The sequence below is a fragment of the Microcebus murinus genome, chromosome 13, assembly GCF_040939455.1.
Source record: "Microcebus murinus isolate Inina chromosome 13, M.murinus_Inina_mat1.0, whole genome shotgun sequence".
NCBI classification, from domain to species: Eukaryota; Metazoa; Chordata; class Mammalia; order Primates; family Cheirogaleidae; genus Microcebus; species Microcebus murinus.
Window position 1 is genome coordinate 672,493 of NC_134116.1, and position 24,743 is coordinate 697,235.

At 63.8% G+C, this 24,743-nt stretch overlaps 7 non-coding genes across 7 annotated transcripts; all 7 read left to right on the plus strand.

Moving 5' to 3' along the window:
- The first annotated feature begins 544 nt into the window (after positions 1–544).
- On the plus strand, positions 545–663 carry LOC142875021 (5S ribosomal RNA). Its single transcript, XR_012922600.1, has one exon. It is a non-coding gene; the product is annotated as a 5S ribosomal RNA (ribosomal RNA).
- Positions 664–4,170: 3,507 nt separating this feature from the next.
- On the plus strand, positions 4,171–4,289 carry LOC142875033 (5S ribosomal RNA). The gene has a single exon (XR_012922609.1). It is a non-coding gene; the product is annotated as a 5S ribosomal RNA (ribosomal RNA).
- Positions 4,290–7,795: 3,506 nt separating this feature from the next.
- LOC142875045 (5S ribosomal RNA) lies at positions 7,796–7,914 on the plus strand. Its single transcript, XR_012922611.1, has one exon. It is a non-coding gene; the product is annotated as a 5S ribosomal RNA (ribosomal RNA).
- Positions 7,915–11,424: 3,510 nt separating this feature from the next.
- Positions 11,425–11,543, plus strand: LOC142875057 (5S ribosomal RNA). Its single transcript, XR_012922613.1, has one exon. It is a non-coding gene; the product is annotated as a 5S ribosomal RNA (ribosomal RNA).
- A 3,496-nt stretch (positions 11,544–15,039) lies between these two features.
- LOC142875070 (5S ribosomal RNA) lies at positions 15,040–15,158 on the plus strand. The gene has a single exon (XR_012922615.1). It is a non-coding gene; the product is annotated as a 5S ribosomal RNA (ribosomal RNA).
- Positions 15,159–18,654: 3,496 nt separating this feature from the next.
- On the plus strand, positions 18,655–18,773 carry LOC142875082 (5S ribosomal RNA). The gene has a single exon (XR_012922617.1). It is a non-coding gene; the product is annotated as a 5S ribosomal RNA (ribosomal RNA).
- Positions 18,774–22,268: 3,495 nt separating this feature from the next.
- On the plus strand, positions 22,269–22,387 carry LOC142875026 (5S ribosomal RNA). The gene has a single exon (XR_012922604.1). It is a non-coding gene; the product is annotated as a 5S ribosomal RNA (ribosomal RNA).
- Positions 22,388–24,743: the final 2,356 nt, after the last annotated feature.

Consider the following 24,743-nt stretch of genomic DNA (forward strand, 5'->3'; position numbering starts at 1 on the left):
CAGTGCCCCAGCCCGGGCCCGGGGTGAATAGGCGGCAGCCCACCCACAGGGTGGGGGGCGCAGCTGAAAGGGGTTGTCGGGGAGGGCGGCCCCTGCCTGGGGTCAAAGGGCGGGCGACCCGCGCGTGCGCAATCGGCGGCGGCGGCGGCGGCGGCGGCGGTGGCGGCGGGGGCGGCCACGAGCTGGGGGTGGGGGGCGGGTAGGTGAAGGAGGCTGGAAGGTCTCCACCTTGGCGAGTCCAGCAGTGGAGGCGCATCTTGTGTGAGTGTGAGTGAGTGAGTGTGAGTGTGAGTGTGTGTGTGTGTGTGTGTGTGTGTGTGTGTGTATAGAGAGACAGCCCCCCACCCCGGCCCGCCGCTCCCTGCCCGCCCCGCCCCACCCCGCCTGTCACCCCCGTCCCACGGAGCCCGCCGGACCCGGCCGGTGAACTCAACAGGCCCGGCCCGGCGCCGGTCAGCGCCGGCGCGGGGCCTGGGGCGGGAGGAGGCGGCGGGGAAGCGCAGAGAGGCTCGGCTTCTTGAGCGGGGCAGGGGCGCCCTCCGCCGTCTAGGGCCACACCACCCTGAACGCGCCCGATCTCGTCTGGTCTCGGAAGCTAAGCAGGGTCGGGCCTGGTTAGTACTTGGATGGGAGACCGCCTGGGAATACCGGGTGCCGTAGGCTTCTTCTTCTTTTTTTTTTTGTTTTGCCTCTTGTTCTGTCCCCTTTCTGGGAGCGAGGCGGCGGCCCGGGGTGGGGGTCACCCCCACCCTCAGCGCCCGCCGCGGTGCCTGGCGCCCCAGCCCGCACCGTGGGGCCTCCTCTTGTCCCAAGCCGCGACACCGCCGTCACGCGGCAGCATGCGTGGCTTCTGGACTGTCAGGTCTCAGACCAAAGGTCTGCTCTGTGGGAACCGACACGCTGGAGGAAACCTTGAGAGTCTGAGAGGGGAGGGAGTTCCAGAAGAAGGCCAGGATGTCATTTTGAGGGAGTATGTGACCAGAACTCGTCCCGTTGCTTTTGGGGTTCTATGGGCTACACGTAGGAATCTTTGGTGGTGGCACCTGATGTTGGGGGATCCGGAGTCACACCCAGACCTGCTCCACAGGCCTCCTTTTACTTTTCTCTTCGGATTCATTATTTTTAAAAAGTGTCTCTTATCTCTATGATTGCATTTTCTTTTCTCTCTCTTTTCAAGCAGATGATGGGAGTCCAAGTATTAAGGTGACATGTGTTGCCCGTGCCCCCCTCCCCCCTGTGTTCTTATTCATTTACCTCTGATGTTGTTGCAGCGTATTGTGGGGGTACCAATGTTAAGGTCGGGTACGTTGCCCTCTCCCAGCCTCCCCCCTCGGGTCAGAGCCTCAAGTGCGCCCATCCCCCAGTCGGTGCGCACCCACCCCATTCCTAATGGAGGTGTATGCCCATCCCCTCCCCCCACCCGCCCGACACCCACCCGATGAAGGTGATTCCTCTGTGTCCACTTAGGTGTCCATCGGTTCGTACCCATTTGCTGGTGAGCGCGAGCACGTGGTGCTCGTGTGTCCATTCTTGGGCTACCTGGCTTACTGGAACGGGTTCCAGCTCTGGCCAGGAGAACCACGAGAGGTGCCCTCTCACCGCTGCTCCTCCTAGCTGAATAGCACTCCGTGGTGTCCACGCGCCACATTTCATTTACGCACTCGTGGGTCGCTGGGCACTCGGGTCGCTTCCAGGTCTTTGCGATTGTGACTTGTGCCCTGACTCTAACCCTAACCCTTACCCAGCCCGTCTCCTCCTCGGCCCCTGCCTGACTGACTCCTTCCCGCCCGGCCTGTCACCTGTCACCGTCCTCTGCCCCTGCCTGACACGCTCCTCCCCGCCCGGGCCGTCACCGTCCTCGGCCCCTGCCTGACGGGGCTCCTCCGTCGCCTGGGCCTTCCAAGGGCTTGGTGTGGACGCTGGTTCCAGGACGCCCTCCCAGGAACCCGGTAGCAGGGCGGCCGCAGCGTCTCGCGCCACCCAACCGTCCGCCGGCCGGCGGCCGGCGCTAAGTGGCCTGCGGGGGACGTGCCCCCACTGTGGGGCGGGCGCCCAGCCTGGTGTCTTCTCTGAGGCCCCGTGGCTGCTTTTCCCCCCCGCAAGGGGAGAGCCGCGGAGGTGGGGACCGCCTCCTCGTGGGGACGTACACCCAGCTCTCCACGTCGGATTCCGGGGCTCTCTGTCCTGCCAGAAGGCCCAGCTGGCCTGCGGGTCCTTAGAGTGGCAAAAACATCCGAAAACTGAGATTGAGGGTCCGGTGGTTGTCTGCACTTTTGTGCTGGGCACCCCAGGGAGGCCCGGGGGCTGGCTGGACAACGCGGTCTGCTGGGCAGGGGGGGGGGTGTGGAGGAGCAACTGATGCCCTTTGCACTTTGGGTAGCAAGTGTCTGAGGTGTCTCTGAGCCCTGCGCCATGTCGGGGGGGTGGGGGTGGGAGGTCGGGGGGGTGGAGGAGCAGGAGGAGGAGGAGGAGGAGGTGGGAAGGGCCGTGGCCTGCAGTCGTGTTCCCGGGGTGGCTTCTTCCACAGGCTGCTTGGCCTGGGCTCCCTGCACCTGGGCCTTTGGAGGACTGGCCCTGTGCTTGCCAACGCTTCCCCTGCAGGGACCCAGAGCTGGGAGGTTGCACCTCTCAGCCCTGGGTCGGGCAGAGCCCCAGCGGGCCATGCCCACAACCTCTCTCAGCACGGGTCCCCCAGAAGGCTCCTTTGGGACCAGGATTCTCTTGCGGGTGACTCTTTAAGGTCTGGCCCCTGGATGGAGGGGCACCAGGAGTAGAGGAGCAGGAAGGGGAAGCGGGTGGCCATGCGAGGGGACACTTTCAGGCCAAGTCCCAGCTTCAGCCTGATCCTCCTGGGAACCCCGGGGTGTACGTCACACCTCCTGGTTGTCCCGCTCTGAGACAAGGAGCCGGGCTTCGCATTCCCCCAGCAGCCAGTCGTGGGCTGAGGACACCTGGGGCGTTGGGAACTCCCTGGCTTCTCCTTGGCTTAACATCTGGAGCTGCTTGTGAATCGTGCCGCCACACACACCCGAGTGCAGGTGTCTTCTGCACAGACTGCGGGCCTCGCTCTTCTGAATGCCGCTAGCTCGCCACCCACCCACGGGTGAACCTGGTCAGGGTACTTTCTCTCGGGGGCAGACTCTGATCCTGGCGGGCTACCGGTGTTTCTGTTTGCTCGTTTCTTTCTTCCATTTCGGGAAAGGCTTCCTTACTGGGTGTGGAAATCTCCTATGCCTTTCCTCGCCTATTCTGTCAGCTTTAAAATTCTCTTTCAGTTGCCACCCTCACAGATGGATTAGGAAACTCTTTCCGGTGCACTCATTAGTGAAATGACCTCAATGAAGCTGGAATCCAATATCTAATCGCCGATTTTTAGCGAGTCCACACGCCAGGGTGGTCGGGGTCCAATGCAGCCCCGGCCAGGCCCAGGCCCCTTGGACCGGGCCACAGGAGGACACAGAGGAGGGTCCCGGCCCCCACGGTCGCGTTGCCGGCAGTTCTCCAAGGGCTTGGGCGTTTTCCAGAGGTAGGAGATGGAGGGGACTGATTTCTTCAGCGCCCCACAAACCACGCCACCCCACCCATGGGACACATCCCTAGAGAGAGAGAGAGACGCCCCATACACTCGCTCCCCTCCCCCATGCGCAGTGCCCCAGCCCGGGCCCGGGGTGAATAGGCGGCAGCCCACCCACAGGGTGGGGGGCGCAGCTGAAAGGGGTTGTCGGGGAGGGCGGCCCCTGCCTGGGGTCAAAGGGCGGGCGACCCGCGCGTGCGCAATCGGCGGCGGCGGCGGCGGCGGGGGCGGCCACGAGCTGGGGGTGGGGGGCGGGTAGGTGAAGGAGGCTGGAAGGTCTCCACCTTGGCGAGTCCAGCAGTGGAGGCGCATCTTGTGTGAGTGTGAGTGAGTGAGTGTGAGTGTGAGTGTGTGTGTGTGTGTGTGTGTGTGTGTGTATAGAGAGACAGCCCCCCACCCCGGCCCGCCGCTCCCTGCCCGCCCCGCCCCACCCCGCCTGTCACCCCCGTCCCACGGAGCCCGCCGGACCCGGCCGGTGAACTCAACAGGCCCGGCCCGGCGCCGGTCAGCGCCGGCGCGGGGCCTGGGGCGGGAGGAGGCGGCGGGGAAGCGCAGAGAGGCTCGGCTTCTTGAGCGGGGCAGGGGCGCCCTCCGCCGTCTAGGGCCACACCACCCTGAACGCGCCCGATCTCGTCTGGTCTCGGAAGCTAAGCAGGGTCGGGCCTGGTTAGTACTTGGATGGGAGACCGCCTGGGAATACCGGGTGCCGTAGGCTTCTTCTTTTTTTTTTTTTTGTTTTGCCTCTTGTTCTGTCCCCTTTCTGGGAGCGAGGCGGCGGCCCGGGGTGGGGGTCACCCCCACCCTCAGCGCCCGCCGCGGTGCCTGGCGCCCCAGCCCGCACCGTGGGGCCTCCTCTTGTCCCAAGCCGCGACACCGCCGTCACGCGGCAGCATGCGTGGCTTCTGGACTGTCAGGTCTCAGACCAAAGGTCTGCTCTGTGGGAACCGACACGCTGGAGGAAACCTTGAGAGTCTGAGAGGGGAGGGAGTTCCAGAAGAAGGCCAGGATGTCATTTTGAGGGAGTATGTGACCAGAACTCGTCCCGTTGCTTTTGGGGTTCTATGGGCTACACGTAGGAATCTTTGGTGGTGGCACCTGATGTTGGGGGATCCGGAGTCACACCCAGACCTGCTCCACAGGCCTCCTTTTACTTTTCTCTTCGGATTCATTATTTTTAAAAAGTGTCTCTTATCTCTATGATTGCATTTTCTTTTCTCTCTCTTTTCAAGCAGATGATGGGAGTCCAAGTATTAAGGTGACATGTGTTGCCCGTGCCCCCCTCCCCCCTGTGTTCTTATTCATTTACCTCTGATGTTGTTGCAGCGTATTGTGGGGGTACCAATGTTAAGGTCGGGTACGTTGCCCTCTCCCAGCCTCCCCCCTCGGGTCAGAGCCTCAAGTGCGCCCATCCCCCAGTCGGTGCGCACCCACCCCATTCCTAATGGAGGTGTATGCCCATCCCCTCCCCCCACCCGCCCGACACCCACCCGATGAAGGTGATTCCTCTGTGTCCACTTAGGTGTCCATCGGTTCGTACCCATTTGCTGGTGAGCGCGAGCACGTGGTGCTCGTGTGTCCATTCTTGGGCTACCTGGCTTACTGGAACGGGTTCCAGCTCTGGCCAGGAGAACCACGAGAGGTGCCCTCTCACCGCTGCTCCTCCTAGCTGAATAGCACTCCGTGGTGTCCACGCGCCACATTTCATTTACGCACTCGTGGGTCGCTGGGCACTCGGGTCGCTTCCAGGTCTTTGCGATTGTGACTTGTGCCCTGACTCTAACCCTAACCCTTACCCAGCCCGTCTCCTCCTCGGCCCCTGCCTGACTGACTCCTTCCCGCCCGGCCTGTCACCTGTCACCGTCCTCTGCCCCTGCCTGACACGCTCCTCCCCGCCTGGGCCGTCACCGTCCTCGGCCCCTGCCTGACGGGGCTCCTCCGTCGCCTGGGCCTTCCAAGGGCTTGGTGTGGACGCTGGTTCCAGGACGCCCTCCCAGGAACCCGGTAGCAGGGCGGCCGCAGCGTCTCGCGCCACCCAACCGTCCGCCGGCCGGCGGCCGGCGCTAAGTGGCCTGCGGGGGACGTGCCCCCACTGTGGGGCGGGCGCCCAGCCTGGTGTCTTCTCTGAGGCCCCGTGGCTGCTTTTCCCCCCCGCAAGGGGAGAGCCGCGGAGGTGGGGACCGCCTCCTCGTGGGGACGTACACCCGGCTCTCCACGTCGGATTCCGGGGCTCTCTGTCCTGCCAGAAGGCCCAGCTGGCCTGCGGGTCCTTAGAGTGGCAAAAACATCCGAAAACTGAGATTGAGGGTCCGGTGGTTGTCTGCACTTTTGTGCTGGGCACCCCAGGGAGGCCCGGGGGCTGGCTGGACAACGCGGTCTGCTGGGCGGGGGGGGGGTGTGGAGGAGCAACTGATGCCCTTTGCACTTTGGGTAGCAAGTGTCTGAGGTGTCTCTGAGCCCTGCGCCATGTCGGGGGGGTGGGGGTGGGAGGTCGGGGGGGTGGAGGAGCAGGAGGAGGAGGAGGAGGAGGTGGGAAGGGCCGTGGCCTGCAGTCGTGTTCCCGGGGTGGCTTCTTCCACAGGCTGCTTGGCCTGGGCTCCCTGCACCTGGGCCTTTGGAGGACTGGCCCTGTGCTTGCCAACGCTTCCCCTGCAGGGACCCAGAGCTGGGAGGTTGCACCTCTCAGCCCTGGGTCGGGCAGAGCCCCAGCGGGCCATGCCCACAACCTCTCTCAGCACGGGTCCCCCAGAAGGCTCCTTTGGGACCAGGATTCTCTTGCGGGTGACTCTTTAAGGTCTGGCCCCTGGATGGAGGGGCACCAGGAGTAGAGGAGCAGGAAGGGGAAGCGGGTGGCCATGCGAGGGGACACTTTCAGGCCAAGTCCCAGCTTCAGCCTGATCCTCCTGGGAACCCCGGGGTGTACGTCACACCTCCTGGTTGTCCCGCTCTGAGACAAGGAGCCGGGCTTCGCATTCCCCCAGCAGCCAGTCGTGGGCTGAGGACACCTGGGGCGTTGGGAACTCCCTGGCTTCTCCTTGGCTTAACATCTGGAGCTGCTTGTGAATCGTGCCGCCACACACACCCGAGTGCAGGTGTCTTCTGCACAGACTGCGGGCCTCGCTCTTCTGAATGCCGCTAGCTCGCCACCCACCCACGGGTGAACCTGGTCAGGGTACTTTCTCTCGGGGGCAGACTCTGATCCTGGCGGGCTACCGGTGTTTCTGTTTGCTCGTTTCTTTCTTCCATTTCGGGAAAGGCTTCCTTACTGGGTGTGGAAATCTCCTATGCCTTTCCTCGCCTATTCTGTCAGCTTTAAAATTCTCTTTCAGTTGCCACCCTCACAGATGGATTAGGAAACTCTTTCCGGTGCACTCATTAGTGAAATGACCTCAATGAAGCTGGAATCCAATATCTAATCGCCGATTTTTAGCGAGTCCACACGCCAGGGTGGTCGGGGTCCAATGCAGCCCCGGCCAGGCCCAGGCCCCTTGGACCGGGCCACAGGAGGACACAGAGGAGGGTCCCGGCCCCCACGGTCGCGTTGCCGGCAGTTCTCCAAGGGCTTGGGCGTTTTCCAGAGGTAGGAGATGGAGGGGACTGATTTCTTCAGCGCCCCACAAACCACGCCACCCCACCCATGGGACACATCCCTAGAGAGAGAGAGAGACGCCCCATACACTCGCTCCCCTCCCCCATGCGCAGTGCCCCAGCCCGGGCCCGGGGTGAATAGGCGGCAGCCCACCCACAGGGTGGGGGGCGCAGCTGAAAGGGGTTGTCGGGGAGGGCGGCCCCTGCCTGGGGTCAAAGGGCGGGCGACCCGCGCGTGCGCAATCGGCGGCGGCGGCGGCGGCGGGGGCGGCCACGAGCTGGGGGTGGGGGGCGGGTAGGTGAAGGAGGCTGGAAGGTCTCCACCTTGGCGAGTCCAGCAGTGGAGGCGCATCTTGTGTGAGTGTGAGTGAGTGAGTGTGAGTGTGAGTGTGTGTGTGTGTGTGTGTGTGTGTGTGTATAGAGAGACAGCCCCCCACCCCGGCCCGCCGCTCCCTGCCCGCCCCGCCCCACCCCGCCTGTCACCCCCGTCCCACGGAGCCCGCCGGACCCGGCCGGTGAACTCAACAGGCCCGGCCCGGCGCCGGTCAGCGCCGGCGCGGGGCCTGGGGCGGGAGGAGGCGGCGGGGAAGCGCAGAGAGGCTCGGCTTCTTGAGCGGGGCAGGGGCGCCCTCCGCCGTCTAGGGCCACACCACCCTGAACGCGCCCGATCTCGTCTGGTCTCGGAAGCTAAGCAGGGTCGGGCCTGGTTAGTACTTGGATGGGAGACCGCCTGGGAATACCGGGTGCCGTAGGCTTCTTCTTTTTTTTTTTTTTGTTTTGCCTCTTGTTCTGTCCCCTTTCTGGGAGCGAGGCGGCGGCCCGGGGTGGGGGTCACCCCCACCCTCAGCGCCCGCCGCGGTGCCTGGCGCCCCAGCCCGCACCGTGGGGCCTCCTCTTGTCCCAAGCCGCGACACCGCCGTCACGCGGCAGCATGCGTGGCTTCTGGACTGTCAGGTCTCAGACCAAAGGTCTGCTCTGTGGGAACCGACACGCTGGAGGAAACCTTGAGAGTCTGAGAGGGGAGGGAGTTCCAGAAGAAGGCCAGGATGTCATTTTGAGGGAGTATGTGACCAGAACTCGTCCCGTTGCTTTTGGGGTTCTATGGGCTACACGTAGGAATCTTTGGTGGTGGCACCTGATGTTGGGGGATCCGGAGTCACACCCAGACCTGCTCCACAGGCCTCCTTTTACTTTTCTCTTCGGATTCATTATTTTTAAAAAGTGTCTCTTATCTCTATGATTGCATTTTCTTTTCTCTCTCTTTTCAAGCAGATGATGGGAGTCCAAGTATTAAGGTGACATGTGTTGCCCGTGCCCCCCTCCCCCCTGTGTTCTTATTCATTTACCTCTGATGTTGTTGCAGCGTATTGTGGGGGTACCAATGTTAAGGTCGGGTACGTTGCCCTCTCCCAGCCTCCCCCCTCGGGTCAGAGCCTCAAGTGCGCCCATCCCCCAGTCGGTGCGCACCCACCCCATTCCTAATGGAGGTGTATGCCCATCCCCTCCCCCCACCCGCCCGACACCCACCCGATGAAGGTGATTCCTCTGTGTCCACTTAGGTGTCCATCGGTTCGTACCCATTTGCTGGTGAGCGCGAGCACGTGGTGCTCGTGTGTCCATTCTTGGGCTACCTGGCTTACTGGAACGGGTTCCAGCTCTGGCCAGGAGAACCACGAGAGGTGCCCTCTCACCGCTGCTCCTCCTAGCTGAATAGCACTCCGTGGTGTCCACGCGCCACATTTCATTTACGCACTCGTGGGTCGCTGGGCACTCGGGTCGCTTCCAGGTCTTTGCGATTGTGACTTGTGCCCTGACTCTAACCCTAACCCTTACCCAGCCCGTCTCCTCCTCGGCCCCTGCCTGACTGACTCCTTCCCGCCCGGCCTGTCACCTGTCACCGTCCTCTGCCCCTGCCTGACACGCTCCTCCCCGCCTGGGCCGTCACCGTCCTCGGCCCCTGCCTGACGGGGCTCCTCCGTCGCCTGGGCCTTCCAAGGGCTTGGTGTGGACGCTGGTTCCAGGACGCCCTCCCAGGAACCCGGTAGCAGGGCGGCCGCAGCGTCTCGCGCCACCCAACCGTCCGCCGGCCGGCGGCCGGCGCTAAGTGGCCTGCGGGGGACGTGCCCCCACTGTGGGGCGGGCGCCCAGCCTGGTGTCTTCTCTGAGGCCCCGTGGCTGCTTTTCCCCCCCGCAAGGGGAGAGCCGCGGAGGTGGGGACCGCCTCCTCGTGGGGACGTACACCCGGCTCTCCACGTCGGATTCCGGGGCTCTCTGTCCTGCCAGAAGGCCCAGCTGGCCTGCGGGTCCTTAGAGTGGCAAAAACATCCGAAAACTGAGATTGAGGGTCCGGTGGTTGTCTGCACTTTTGTGCTGGGCACCCCAGGGAGGCCCGGGGGCTGGCTGGACAACGCGGTCTGCTGGGCGGGGGGGGGGTGTGGAGGAGCAACTGATGCCCTTTGCACTTTGGGTAGCAAGTGTCTGAGGTGTCTCTGAGCCCTGCGCCATGTCGGGGGGGTGGGGGTGGGAGGTCGGGGGGGTGGAGGAGCAGGAGGAGGAGGAGGAGGAGGTGGGAAGGGCCGTGGCCTGCAGTCGTGTTCCCGGGGTGGCTTCTTCCACAGGCTGCTTGGCCTGGGCTCCCTGCACCTGGGCCTTTGGAGGACTGGCCCTGTGCTTGCCAACGCTTCCCCTGCAGGGACCCAGAGCTGGGAGGTTGCACCTCTCAGCCCTGGGTCGGGCAGAGCCCCAGCGGGCCATGCCCACAACCTCTCTCAGCACGGGTCCCCCAGAAGGCTCCTTTGGGACCAGGATTCTCTTGCGGGTGACTCTTTAAGGTCTGGCCCCTGGATGGAGGGGCACCAGGAGTAGAGGAGCAGGAAGGGGAAGCGGGTGGCCATGCGAGGGGACACTTTCAGGCCAAGTCCCAGCTTCAGCCTGATCCTCCTGGGAACCCCGGGGTGTACGTCACACCTCCTGGTTGTCCCGCTCTGAGACAAGGAGCCGGGCTTCGCATTCCCCCAGCAGCCAGTCGTGGGCTGAGGACACCTGGGGCGTTGGGAACTCCCTGGCTTCTCCTTGGCTTAACATCTGGAGCTGCTTGTGAATCGTGCCGCCACACACACCCGAGTGCAGGTGTCTTCTGCACAGACTGCGGGCCTCGCTCTTCTGAATGCCGCTAGCTCGCCACCCACCCACGGGTGAACCTGGTCAGGGTACTTTCTCTCGGGGGCAGACTCTGATCCTGGCGGGCTACCGGTGTTTCTGTTTGCTCGTTTCTTTCTTCCATTTCGGGAAAGGCTTCCTTACTGGGTGTGGAAATCTCCTATGCCTTTCCTCGCCTATTCTGTCAGCTTTAAAATTCTCTTTCAGTTGCCACCCTCACAGATGGATTAGGAAACTCTTTCCGGTGCACTCATTAGTGAAATGACCTCAATGAAGCTGGAATCCAATATCTAATCGCCGATTTTTAGCGAGTCCACACGCCAGGGTGGTCGGGGTCCAATGCAGCCCCGGCCAGGCCCAGGCCCCTTGGACCGGGCCACAGGAGGACACAGAGGAGGGTCCCGGCCCCCACGGTCGCGTTGCCGGCAGTTCTCCAAGGGCTTGGGCGTTTTCCAGAGGTAGGAGATGGAGGGGACTGATTTCTTCAGCGCCCCACAAACCACGCCACCCCACCCATGGGACACATCCCTAGAGAGAGAGAGAGACGCCCCATACACTCGCTCCCCTCCCCCATGCGCAGTGCCCCAGCCCGGGCCCGGGGTGAATAGGCGGCAGCCCACCCACAGGGTGGGGGGCGCAGCTGAAAGGGGTTGTCGGGGAGGGCGGCCCCTGCCTGGGGTCAAAGGGCGGGCGACCCGCGCGTGCGCAATCGGCGGCGGCGGCGGCGGCGGCGGCGGCGGCGGGGGCGGCCACGAGCTGGGGGTGGGGGGCGGGTAGGTGAAGGAGGCTGGAAGGTCTCCACCTTGGCGAGTCCAGCAGTGGAGGCGCATCTTGTGTGAGTGTGAGTGAGTGAGTGTGAGTGTGAGTGTGTGTGTGTGTGTGTGTGTATAGAGAGACAGCCCCCCACCCCGGCCCGCCGCTCCCTGCCCGCCCCGCCCCGCCCCGCCTGTCACCCCCGTCCCACGGAGCCCGCCGGACCCGGCCGGTGAACTCAACAGGCCCGGCCCGGCGCCGGTCAGCGCCGGCGCGGGGCCTGGGGCGGGAGGAGGCGGCGGGGAAGCGCAGAGAGGCTCGGCTTCTTGAGCGGGGCAGGGGCGCCCTCCGCCGTCTAGGGCCACACCACCCTGAACGCGCCCGATCTCGTCTGGTCTCGGAAGCTAAGCAGGGTCGGGCCTGGTTAGTACTTGGATGGGAGACCGCCTGGGAATACCGGGTGCCGTAGGCTTCTTCTTCTTTTTTTTTTTGTTTTGCCTCTTGTTCTGTCCCCTTTCTGGGAGCGAGGCGGCGGCCCGGGGTGGGGGTCACCCCCACCCTCAGCGCCCGCCGCGGTGCCTGGCGCCCCAGCCCGCACCGTGGGGCCTCCTCTTGTCCCAAGCCGCGACACCGCCGTCACGCGGCAGCATGCGTGGCTTCTGGACTGTCAGGTCTCAGACCAAAGGTCTGCTCTGTGGGAACCGACACGCTGGAGGAAACCTTGAGAGTCTGAGAGGGGAGGGAGTTCCAGAAGAAGGCCAGGATGTCATTTTGAGGGAGTATGTGACCAGAACTCGTCCCGTTGCTTTTGGGGTTCTATGGGCTACACGTAGGAATCTTTGGTGGTGGCACCTGATGTTGGGGGATCCGGAGTCACACCCAGACCTGCTCCACAGGCCTCCTTTTACTTTTCTCTTCGGATTCATTATTTTTAAAAAGTGTCTCTTATCTCTATGATTGCATTTTCTTTTCTCTCTCTTTTCAAGCAGATGATGGGAGTCCAAGTATTAAGGTGACATGTGTTGCCCGTGCCCCCCTCCCCCCTGTGTTGTTATTCATTTACCTCTGATGTTGTTGCAGCGTATTTTGGGGGTACCAATGTTAAGGTCGGGTACGTTGCCCTCTCCCAGCCTCCCCCCTCGGGTCAGAGCCTCAAGTGCGCCCATCCCCCAGTCGGTGCGCACCCACCCCATTCCTAATGGAGGTGTATGCCCATCCCCTCCCCCCACCCGCCCGACACCCACCCGATGAAGGTGATTCCTCTGTGTCCACTTAGGTGTCCATCGGTTCGTACCCATTTGCTGGTGAGCGCGAGCACGTGGTGCTCGTGTGTCCATTCTTGGGCTACCTGGCTTACTGGAACGGGTTCCAGCTCTGGCCAGGAGAACCACGAGAGGTGCCCTCTCACCGCTGCTCCTCCTAGCTGAATAGCACTCCGTGGTGTCCACGCGCCACATTTCATTTACGCACTCGTGGGTCGCTGGGCACTCGGGTCGCTTCCAGGTCTTTGCGATTGTGACTTGTGCCCTGACTCTAACCCTAACCCTTACCCAGCCCGTCTCCTCCTCGGCCCCTGCCTGACTGACTCCTTCCCGCCCGGCCTGTCACCTGTCACCGTCCTCTGCCCCTGCCTGACACGCTCCTCCCCGCCCGGGCCGTCACCGTCCTCGGCCCCTGCCTGACGGGGCTCCTCCGTCGCCTGGGCCTTCCAAGGGCTTGGTGTGGACGCTGGTTCCAGGACGCCCTCCCAGGAACCCGGTAGCAGGGCGGCCGCAGCGTCTCGCGCCACCCAACCGTCCGCCGGCCGGCGGCCGGCGCTAAGTGGCCTGCGGGGGACGTGCCCCCACTGTGGGGCGGGCGCCCAGCCTGGTGTCTTCTCTGAGGCCCCGTGGCTGCTTTTCCCCCCCGCAAGGGGAGAGCCGCGGAGGTGGGGACCGCCTCCTCGTGGGGACGTACACCCGGCTCTCCACGTCGGATTCCGGGGCTCTCTGTCCTGCCAGAAGGCCCAGCTGGCCTGCGGGTCCTTAGAGTGGCAAAAACATCCGAAAACTGAGATTGAGGGTCCGGTGGTTGTCTGCACTTTTGTGCTGGGCACCCCAGGGAGGCCCGGGGGCTGGCTGGACAACGCGGTCTGCTGGGCAGGGGGGGGGGTGTGGAGGAGCAACTGATGCCCTTTGCACTTTGGGTAGCAAGTGTCTGAGGTGTCTCTGAGCCCTGCGCCATGTCGGGGGGGTGGGGGTGGGAGGTCGGGGGGGTGGAGGAGCAGGAGGAGGAGGAGGAGGAGGTGGGAAGGGCCGTGGCCTGCAGTCGTGTTCCCGGGGTGGCTTCTTCCACAGGCTGCTTGGCCTGGGCTCCCTGCACCTGGGCCTTTGGAGGACTGGCCCTGTGCTTGCCAACGCTTCCCCTGCAGGGACCCAGAGCTGGGAGGTTGCACCTCTCAGCCCTGGGTCGGGCAGAGCCCCAGCGGGCCATGCCCACAACCTCTCTCAGCACGGGTCCCCCAGAAGGCTCCTTTGGGACCAGGATTCTCTTGCGGGTGACTCTTTAAGGTCTGGCCCCTGGATGGAGGGGCACCAGGAGTAGAGGAGCAGGAAGGGGAAGCGGGTGGCCATGCGAGGGGACACTTTCAGGCCAAGTCCCAGCTTCAGCCTGATCCTCCTGGGAACCCCGGGGTGTACGTCACACCTCCTGGTTGTCCCGCTCTGAGACAAGGAGCCGGGCTTCGCATTCCCCCAGCAGCCAGTCGTGGGCTGAGGACACCTGGGGCGTTGGGAACTCCCTGGCTTCTCCTTGGCTTAACATCTGGAGCTGCTTGTGAATCGTGCCGCCACACACACCCGAGTGCAGGTGTCTTCTGCACAGACTGCGGGCCTCGCTCTTCTGAATGCCGCTAGCTCGCCACCCACCCACGGGTGAACCTGGTCAGGGTACTTTCTCTCGGGGGCAGACTCTGATCCTGGCGGGCTACCGGTGTTTCTGTTTGCTCGTTTCTTTCTTCCATTTCGGGAAAGGCTTCCTTACTGGGTGTGGAAATCTCCTATGCCTTTCCTCGCCTATTCTGTCAGCTTTAAAATTCTCTTTCAGTTGCCACCCTCACAGATGGATTAGGAAACTCTTTCCGGTGCACTCATTAGTGAAATGACCTCAATGAAGCTGGAATCCAATATCTAATCGCCGATTTTTAGCGAGTCCACACGCCAGGGAGGTCGGGGTCCAATGCAGCCCCGGCCAGGCCCAGGCCCCTTGGACCGGGCCACAGGAGGACACAGAGGAGGGTCCCGGCCCCCACGGTCGCGTTGCCGGCAGTTCTCCAAGGGCTTGGGCGTTTTCCAGAGGTAGGAGATGGAGGGGACTGATTTCTTCAGCGCCCCACAAACCACGCCACCCCACCCATGGGACACATCCCTAGAGAGAGAGAGAGACGCCCCATACACTCGCTCCCCTCCCCCATGCGCAGTGCCCCAGCCCGGGCCCGGGGTGAATAGGCGGCAGCCCACCCACAGGGTGGGGGGCGCAGCTGAAAGGGGTTGTCGGGGAGGGCGGCCCCTGCCTGGGGTCAAAGGGCGGGCGACCCGCGCGTGCGCAATCGGCGGCGGCGGCGGCGGCGGTGGGGGCGGCCACGAGCTGGGGGTGGGGGGCGGGTAGGTGAAGGAGGCTGGAAGGTCTCCACCTTGGCGAGTCCAGCAGTGGAGGCGCATCTTGTGTGAGTGTGAGTGTGAGTGTGTGTGTGTGTGTGTGTGTGTGTGTGTATAGAGAGACAGCCCCCCACCCCGGCCCGCCGCTCCCTGCCCGCCCCGCCCCGCCCCGCCTGTCACCCCCGTCCCACGGAGCCCGCCGGACCCGGCCGGTGAACTCAACAGGCCCGGCCCGGCGCCGGTCAGCGCCGGCGCGGGGCCTGGGGCGGGAGGAGGCGGCGGGGAAGCGCAGAGAGGCTCGGCTTCTTGAGCGGGGCAGGGGCGCCCTCCGCCGTCTAGGGCCACACCACCCTGAACGCGCCCGATCTCGTCTGGTCTCGGAAGCTAAGCAGGGTCGGGCCTGGTTAGTACTTGGATGGGAGACCGCCTGGGAATACCGGGTGCCGTAGGCTTCTTCTTCTTTTTTTTTTTGTTTTGCCTCTTGTTCTGTCCCCTTTCTGGGAGCGAGGCGGCGGCCCGGGGTGGGGGTCACCCCCACCCTCAGCGCCCGCCGCGGTGCCTGGCGCCCCAGCCCGCACCGTGGGGCCTCCTCTTGTCCCAAGCCGCGACACCGCCGTCACGCGGCAGCATGCGTGGCTTCTGGACTGTCAGGTCTCAGACCAAAGGTCTGCTCTGTGGGAACCGACACGCTGGAGGAAACCTTGAGAGTCTGAGAGGGGAGGGAGTTCCAGAAGAAGGCCAGGATGTCATTTTGAGGGAGTATGTGACCAGAACTCGTCCCGTTGCTTTTGGGGTTCTATGGGCTACACGTAGGAATCTTTGGTGGTGGCACCTGATGTTGGGGGATCCGGAGTCACACCCAGACCTGCTCCACAGGCCTCCTTTTACTTTTCTCTTCGGATTCATTATTTTTAAAAAGTGTCTCTTATCTCTATGATTGCATTTTCTTTTCTCTCTCTTTTCAAGCAGATGATGGGAGTCCAAGTATTAAGGTGACATGTGTTGCCCGTGCCCCCCTCCCCCCTGTGTTGTTATTCATTTACCTCTGATGTTGTTGCAGCGTATTGTGGGGGTACCAATGTTAAGGTCGGGTACGTTGCCCTCTCCCAGCCTCCCCCCTCGGGTCAGAGCCTCAAGTGCGCCCATCCCCCAGTCGGTGCGCACCCACCCCATTCCTAATGGAGGTGTATGCCCATCCCCTCCCCCCACCCGCCCGACACCCACCCGATGAAGGTGATTCCTCTGTGTCCACTTAGGTGTCCATCGGTTCGTACCCATTTGCTGGTGAGCGCGAGCACGTGGTGCTCGTGTGTCCATTCTTGGGCTACCTGGCTTACTGGAACGGGTTCCAGCTCTGGCCAGGAGAACCACGAGAGGTGCCCTCTCACCGCTGCTCCTCCTAGCTGAATAGCACTCCGTGGTGTCCACGCGCCACATTTCATTTACGCACTCGTGGGTCGCTGGGCACTCGGGTCGCTTCCAGGTCTTTGCGATTGTGACTTGTGCCCTGACTCTAACCCTAACCCTTACCCAGCCCGTCTCCTCCTCGGCCCCTGCCTGACTGACTCCTTCCCGCCCGGCCTGTCACCTGTCACCGTCCTCTGCCCCTGCCTGACACGCTCCTCCCCGCCCGGGCCGTCACCGTCCTCGGCCCCTGCCTGACGGGGCTCCTCCGTCGCCTGGGCCTTCCAAGGGCTTGGTGTGGACGCTGGTTCCAGGACGCCCTCCCAGGAACCCGGTAGCAGGGCGGCCGCAGCGTCTCGCGCCACCCAACCGTCCGCCGGCCGGCGGCCGGCGCTAAGTGGCCTGCGGGGGACGTGCCCCCACTGTGGGGCGGGCGCCCAGCCTGGTGTCTTCTCTGAGGCCCCGTGGCTGCTTTTCCCCCCCGCAAGGGGAGAGCCGCGGAGGTGGGGACCGCCTCCTCGTGGGGACGTACACCCGGCTCTCCACGTCGGATTCCGGGGCTCTCTGTCCTGCCAGAAGGCCCAGCTGGCCTGCGGGTCCTTAGAGTGGCAAAAACATCCGAAAACTGAGATTGAGGGTCCGGTGGTTGTCTGCACTTTTGTGCTGGGCACCCCAGGGAGGCCCGGGGGCTGGCTGGACAACGCGGTCTGCTGGGCAGGGGGGGGGGTGTGGAGGAGCAACTGATGCCCTTTGCACTTTGGGTAGCAAGTGTCTGAGGTGTCTCTGAGCCCTGCGCCATGTCGGGGGGGTGGGGGTGGGAGGTCGGGGGGGTGGAGGAGCAGGAGGAGGAGGAGGAGGAGGTGGGAAGGGCCGTGGCCTGCAGTCGTGTTCCCGGGGTGGCTTCTTCCACAGGCTGCTTGGCCTGGGCTCCCTGCACCTGGGCCTTTGGAGGACTGGCCCTGTGCTTGCCAACGCTTCCCCTGCAGGGACCCAGAGCTGGGAGGTTGCACCTCTCAGCCCTGGGTCGGGCAGAGCCCCAGCGGGCCATGCCCACAACCTCTCTCAGCACGGGTCCCCCAGATGGCTCCTTTGGGACCAGGATTCTCTTGCGGGTGACTCTTTAAGGTCTGGCCCCTGGATGGAGGGGCACCAGGAGTAGAGGAGCAGGAAGGGGAAGCGGGTGGCCATGCGAGGGGACACTTTCAGGCCAAGTCCCAGCTTCAGCCTGATCCTCCTGGGAACCCCGGGGTGTACGTCACACCTCCTGGTTGTCCCGCTCTGAGACAAGGAGCCGGGCTTCGCATTCCCCCAGCAGCCAGTCGTGGGCTGAGGACACCTGGGGCGTTGGGAACTCCCTGGCTTCTCCTTGGCTTAACATCTGGAGCTGCTTGTGAATCGTGCCGCCACACACACCCGAGTGCAGGTGTCTTCTGCACAGACTGCGGGCCTCGCTCTTCTGAATGCCGCTAGCTCGCCACCCACCCACGGGTGAACCTGGTCAGGGTACTTTCTCTCGGGGGCAGACTCTGATCCTGGCGGGCTACCGGTGTTTCTGTTTGCTCGTTTCTTTCTTCCATTTCGGGAAAGGCTTCCTTACTGGGTGTGGAAATCTCCTATGCCTTTCCTCGCCTATTCTGTCAGCTTTAAAATTCTCTTTCAGTTGCCACCCTCACAGATGGATTAGGAAACTCTTTCCGGTGCACTCATTAGTGAAATGACCTCAATGAAGCTGGAATCCAATATCTAATCGCCGATTTTTAGCGAGTCCACACGCCAGGGAGGTCGGGGTCCAATGCAGCCCCGGCCAGGCCCAGGCCCCTTGGACCGGGCCACAGGAGGACACAGAGGAGGGTCCCGGCCCCCACGGTCGCGTTGCCGGCAGTTCTCCAAGGGCTTGGGCGTTTTCCAGAGGTAGGAGATGGAGGGGACTGATTTCTTCAGCGCCCCACAAACCACGCCACCCCACCCATGGGACACATCCCTAGAGAGAGAGAGAGACGCCCCATACACTCGCTCCCCTCCCCCATGCGCAGTGCCCCAGCCCGGGCCCGGGGTGAATAGGCGGCAGCCCACCCACAGGGTGGGGGGCGCAGCTGAAAGGGGTTGTCGGGGAGGGCGGCCCCTGCCTGGGGTCAAAGGGCGGGCGACCCGCGCGTGCGCAATCGGCGGCGGCGGCGGCGGCGGTGGGGGCGGCCACGAGCTGGGGGTGGGGGGCGGGTAGGTGAAGGAGGCTGGAAGGTCTCCACCTTGGCGAGTCCAGCAGTGGAGGCGCATCTTGTGTGAGTGTGAGTGTGAGTGTGTGTGTGTGTGTGTGTGTGTGTGTGTATAGAGAGACAGCCCCCCACCCCGGCCCGCCGCTCCCTGCCCGCCCCGCCCCGCCCCGCCTGTCACCCCCGTCCCACGGAGCCCGCCGGACCCGGCCGGTGAACTCAACAGGCCCGGCCCGGCGCCGGTCAGCGCCGGCGCGGGGCCTGGGGCGGGAGGAGGCGGCGGGGAAGCGCAGAGAGGCTCGGCTTCTTGAGCGGGGCAGGGGCGCCCTCCGCCGTCTAGGGCCACACCACCCTGAACGCGCCCGATCTCGTCTGGTCTCGGAAGCTAAGCAGGGTCGGGCCTGGTTAGTACTTGGATGGGAGACCGCCTGGGAATACCGGGTGCCGTAGGCTTCTTCTTCTTTTTTTTTTTGTTTTGCCTCTTGTTCTGTCCCCTTTCTGGGAGCGAGGCGGCGGCCCGGGGTGGGGGTCACCCCCACCCTCAGCGCCCGCCGCGGTGCCTGGCGCCCCAGCCCGCACCGTGGGGCCTCCTCTTGTCCCAAGCCGCGACACCGCCGTCACGCGGCAGCATGCGTGGCTTCTGGACTGTCAGGTCTCAGACCAAAGGTCTGCTCTGTGGGAACCGACACGCTGGAGGAAACCTTGAGAGTCTGAGAGGGGAGGGAGTTCCAGAAGAAGGCCAGGATGTCATTTTGAGGGAGTATGTGACCAGAACTCGTCCCGTTGCTTTTGGGGTTCTATGGGCTACACGTAGGAATCTTTGGTGGTGGCACCTGATGTTGGGGGATCCGGAGTCACACCCAGACCTGCTCCACAGGCCTCCTTTTACTTTTCTCTTCGGATTCATTATTTTTAAAAAGTGTCTCTTATCTCTATGATTGCATTTTCTTTTCTCTCTCTTTTCAAGCAGATGATGGGAGTCCAAGTATTAAGGTGACATGTGTTGCCCGTGCCCCCCTCCCCCCTGTGTTCTTATTCATTTACCTCTGATGTTGTTGCAGCGTATTGTGGGGGTACCAATGTTAAGGTCGGGTACGTTGCCCTCTCCCAGCCTCCCCCCTCGGGTCAGAGCCTCAAGTGCGCCCATCCCCCAGTCGGTGCGCACCCACCCCATTCCTAATGGAGGTGTATGCCCATCCCCTCCCCCCACCCGCCCGACACCCACCCGATGAAGGTGATTCCTCTGTGTCCACTTAGGTGTCCATCGGTTCGTACCCATTTGCTGGTGAGCGCGAGCACGTGGTGCTCGTGTGTCCATTCTTGGGCTACCTGGCTTACTGGAACGGGTTCCAGCTCTGGCCAGGAGAACCACGAGAGGTGCCCTCTCACCGCTGCTCCTCCTAGCTGAATAGCACTCCGTGGTGTCCACGCGCCACATTTCATTTACGCACTCGTGGGTCGCTGGGCACTCGGGTCGCTTCCAGGTCTTTGCGATTGTGACTTGTGCCCTGACTCTAACCCTAACCCTTACCCAGCCCGTCTCCTCCTCGGCCCCTGCCTGACTGACTCCTTCCCGCCCGGCCTGTCACCTGTCACCGTCCTCTGCCCCTGCCTGACACGCTCCTCCCCGCCCGGGCCGTCACCGTCCTCGGCCCCTGCCTGACGGGGCTCCTCCGTCGCCTGGGCCTTCCAAGGGCTTGGTGTGGACGCTGGTTCCAGGACGCCCTCCCAGGAACCCGGTAGCAGGGCGGCCGCAGCGTCTCGCGCCACCCAACCGTCCGCCGGCCGGCGGCCGGCGCTAAGTGGCCTGCGGGGGACGTGCCCCCACTGTGGGGCGGGCGCCCAGCCTGGTGTCTTCTCTGAGGCCCCGTGGCTGCTTTTCCCCCCCGCAAGGGGAGAGCCGCGGAGGTGGGGACCGCCTCCTCGTGGGGACGTACACCCGGCTCTCCACGTCGGATTCCGGGGCTCTCTGTCCTGCCAGAAGGCCCAGCTGGCCTGCGGGTCCTTAGAGTGGCAAAAACATCCGAAAACTGAGATTGAGGGTCCGGTGGTTGTCTGCACTTTTGTGCTGGGCACCCCAGGGAGGCCCGGGGGCTGGCTGGACAACGCGGTCTGCTGGGCAGGGGGGGGGGTGTGGAGGAGCAACTGATGCCCTTTGCACTTTGGGTAGCAAGTGTCTGAGGTGTCTCTGAGCCCTGCGCCATGTCGGGGGGGTGGGGGTGGGAGGTCGGGGGGGTGGAGGAGCAGGAGGAGGAGGAGGAGGAGGTGGGAAGGGCCGTGGCCTGCAGTCGTGTTCCCGGGGTGGCTTCTTCCACAGGCTGCTTGGCCTGGGCTCCCTGCACCTGGGCCTTTGGAGGACTGGCCCTGTGCTTGCCAACGCTTCCCCTGCAGGGACCCAGAGCTGGGAGGTTGCACCTCTCAGCCCTGGGTCGGGCAGAGCCCCAGCGGGCCATGCCCACAACCTCTCTCAGCACGGGTCCCCCAGAAGGCTCCTTTGGGACCAGGATTCTCTTGCGGGTGACTCTTTAAGGTCTGGCCCCTGGATGGAGGGGCACCAGGAGTAGAGGAGCAGGAAGGGGAAGCGGGTGGCCATGCGAGGGGACACTTTCAGGCCAAGTCCCAGCTTCAGCCTGATCCTCCTGGGAACCCCGGGGTGTACGTCACACCTCCTGGTTGTCCCGCTCTGAGACAAGGAGCCGGGCTTCGCATTCCCCCAGCAGCCAGTCGTGGGCTGAGGACACCTGGGGCGTTGGGAACTCCCTGGCTTCTCCTTGGCTTAACATCTGGAGCTGCTTGTGAATCGTGCCGCCACACACACCCGAGTGCAGGTGTCTTCTGCACAGACTGCGGGCCTCGCTCTTCTGAATGCCGCTAGCTCGCCACCCACCCACGGGTGAACCTGGTCAGGGTACTTTCTCTCGGGGGCAGACTCTGATCCTGGCGGGCTACCGGTGTTTCTGTTTGCTCGTTTCTTTCTTCCATTTCGGGAAAGGCTTCTTTACTGGGTGTGGAAATCTCCTATGCCTTTCCTCGCCTATTCTGTCAGCTTTAAAATTCTCTTTCAGTTGCCACCCTCACAGATGGATTAGGAAACTCTTTCCGGTGCACTCATTAGTGAAATGACCTCAATGAAGCTGGAATCCAATATCTAATCGCCGATTTTTAGCGAGTCCACACGCCAGGGTGGTCGGGGTCCAATGCAGCCCCGGCCAGGCCCAGGCCCCTTGGACCGGGCCACAGGAGGACACAGAGGAGGGTCCCGGCCCCCACGGTCGCGTTGCCGGCAGTTCTCCAAGGGCTTGGGCGTTTTCCAGAGGTAGGAGATGGAGGGGACTGATTTCTTCAGCGCCCCACAAACCACGCCACCCCACCCATGGGACACATCCCTAGAGAGAGAGAGAGACGCCCCATACACTCGCTCCCCTCCCCCATGCGCAGTGCCCCAGCCCGGGCCCGGGGGAATAGGCGGCAGCCCACCCACAGGGTGGGGGGCGCAGCTGAAAGGGGTTGTCGGGGAGGGCGGCCCCTGCCTGGGGTCAAAGGGCGGGCGACCCGCGCGTGCGCAATCGGCGGCGGCGGCGGCGGCGGTGGGGGCGGCCACGAGCTGGGGGTGGGGGGCGGGTAGGTGAAGGAGGCTGGAAGGTCTCCACCTTGGCGAGTCCAGCAGTGGAGGCGCATCTTGTGTGAGTGTGAGTGTGAATGTGTGTGTGTGTGTGTGTGTGTGTGTGTATAGAGAGACAGCCCCCCACCCCGGCCCGCCGCTCCCTGCCCGCCCCGCCCCGCCCCGCCTGTCACCCCCGTCCCACGGAGCCCGCCGGACCCGGCCGGTGAACTCAACAGGCCCGGCCCGGCGCCGGTCAGCGCCGGCGCGGGGCCTAGGGCGGGAGGAGGCGGCGGGGAAGCGCAGAGAGGCTCGGCTTCTTGAGCGGGGCAGGGGCGCCCTCCGCCGTCTAGGGCCACACCACCCTGAACGCGCCCGATCTCGTCTGGTCTCGGAAGCTAAGCAGGGTCAGGCCTGGTTAGTACTTGGATGGGAGACCGCCTGGGAATACCGGGTGCCGTAGGCTTCTTCTTTTTTTTTTTTTGTTTTGCCTCTTGTTCTGTCCCCTTTCTGGGAGCGAGGCGGCGGCCCGGGGTGGGGGTCACCCCCACCCTCAGCGCCCGCCGCGGTGCCTGGCGCCCCAGCCCGCACCGTGGGGCCTCCTCTTGTCCCAAGCCGCGACACCGCCGTCACGCGGCAGCATGCGTGGCTTCTGGACTGTCAGGTCTCAGACCAAAGGTCTGCTCTGTGGGAACCGACACGCTGGAGGAAACCTTGAGAGTCTGAGAGGGGAGGGAGTTCCAGAAGAAGGCCAGGATGTCATTTTGAGGGAGTATGTGACCAGAACTCGTCCCGTTGCTTTTGGGGTTCTATGGGCTACACGTAGGAATCTTTGGTGGTGCCACCTGATGTTGGGGGATCCGGAGTCACACCCAGACCTGCTCCACAGGCCTCCTTTTACTTTTCTCTTCGGATTCATTATTTTTAAAAAGTGTCTCTTATCTCTATGATTGCATTTTCTTTTCTCTCTCTTTTCAAGCAGATGATGGGAGTCCAAGTATTAAGGTGACATGTGTTGCCCGTGCCCCCCTCCCCCCTGTGTTGTTATTCATTTACCTCTGATGTTGTTGCAGCGTATTGTGGGGGTACCAATGTTAAGGTCGGGTACGTTGCCCTCTCCCAGCCTCCCCCCTCGGGTCAGAGCCTCAAGTGCGCCCATCCCCCAGTCGGTGCGCACCCACCCCATTCCTAATGGAGGTGTATGCCCATCCCCTCCCCCCACCCGCCCGACACCCACCCGATGAAGGTGATTCCTCTGTGTCCACTTAGGTGTCCATCGGTTCGTACCCATTTGCTGGTGAGCGCGAGCACGTGGTGCTCGTGTGTCCATTCTTGGGCTACCTGGCTTACTGGAACGGGTTCCAGCTCTGGCCAGGAGAACCACGAGAGGTGCCCTCTCACCGCTGCTCCTCCTAGCTGAATAGCACTCCGTGGTGTCCACGCGCCACATTTCATTTACGCACTCGTGGGTCGCTGGGCACTCGGGTCGCTTCCAGGTCTTTGCGATTGTGACTTGTGCCCTGACTCTAACCCTAACCCTTACCCAGCCCGTCTCCTCCTCGGCCCCTGCCTGACTGACTCCTTCCCGCCCGGCCTGTCACCTGTCACCGTCCTCTGCCCCTGCCTGACACGCTCCTCCCCGCCCGGGCCGTCACCGTCCTCGGCCCCTGCCTGACGGGGCTCCTCCGTCGCCTGGGCCTTCCAAGGGCTTGGTGTGGACGCTGGTTCCAGGACGCCCTCCCAGGAACCCGGTAGCAGGGCGGCCGCAGCGTCTCGCGCCACCCAACCGTCCGCCGGCCGGCGGCCGGCGCTAAGTGGCCTGCGGGGGACGTGCCCCCACTGTGGGGCGGGCGCCCAGCCTGGTGTCTTCTCTGAGGCCCCGTGGCTGCTTTTCCCCCCCGCAAGGGGAGAGCCGCGGAGGTGGGGACCGCCTCCTCGTGGGGACGTACACCCGGCTCTCCACGTCGGATTCCGGGGCTCTCTGTCCTGCCAGAAGGCCCAGCTGGCCTGCGGGTCCTTAGAGTGGCAAAAACATCCGAAAACTGAGATTGAGGGTCCGGTGGTTGTCTGCACTTTTGTGCTGGGCACCCCAGGGAGGCCCGGGGGCTGGCTGGACAACGCGGTCTGCTGGGCAGGGGGGGGGGTGTGGAGGAGCAACTGATGCCCTTTGCACTTTGGGTAGCAAGTGTCTGAGGTGTCTCTGAGCCCTGCGCCATGTCGGGGGGGTGGGGGTGGGAGGTCGGGGGGGTGGAGGAGCAGGAGGAGGAGGAGGAGGAGGTGGGAAGGGCCGTGGCCTGCAGTCGTGTTCCCGGGGTGGCTTCTTCCACAGGCTGCTTGGCCTGGGCTCCCTGCACCTGGGCCTTTGGAGGACTGGCCCTGTGCTTGCCAACGCTTCCCCTGCAGGGACCCAGAGCTGGGAGGTTGCACCTCTCAGCCCTGGGTCGGGCAGAGCCCCAGCGGGCCATGCCCACAACCTCTCTCAGCACGGGTCCCCCAGAAGGCTCCTTTGGGACCAGGATTCTCTTGCGGGTGACTCTTTAAGGTCTGGCCCCTGGATGGAGGGGCACCAGGAGTAGAGGAGCAGGAAGGGGAAGCGGGTGGCCATGCGAGGGGACACTTTCAGGCCAAGTCCCAGCTTCAGCCTGATCCTCCTGGGAACCCCGGGGTGTACGTCACACCTCCTGGTTGTCCCGCTCTGAGACAAGGAGCCGGGCTTCGCATTCCCCCAGCAGCCAGTCGTGGGCTGAGGACACCTGGGGCGTTGGGAACTCCCTGGCTTCTCCTTGGCTTAACATCTGGAGCTGCTTGTGAATCGTGCCGCC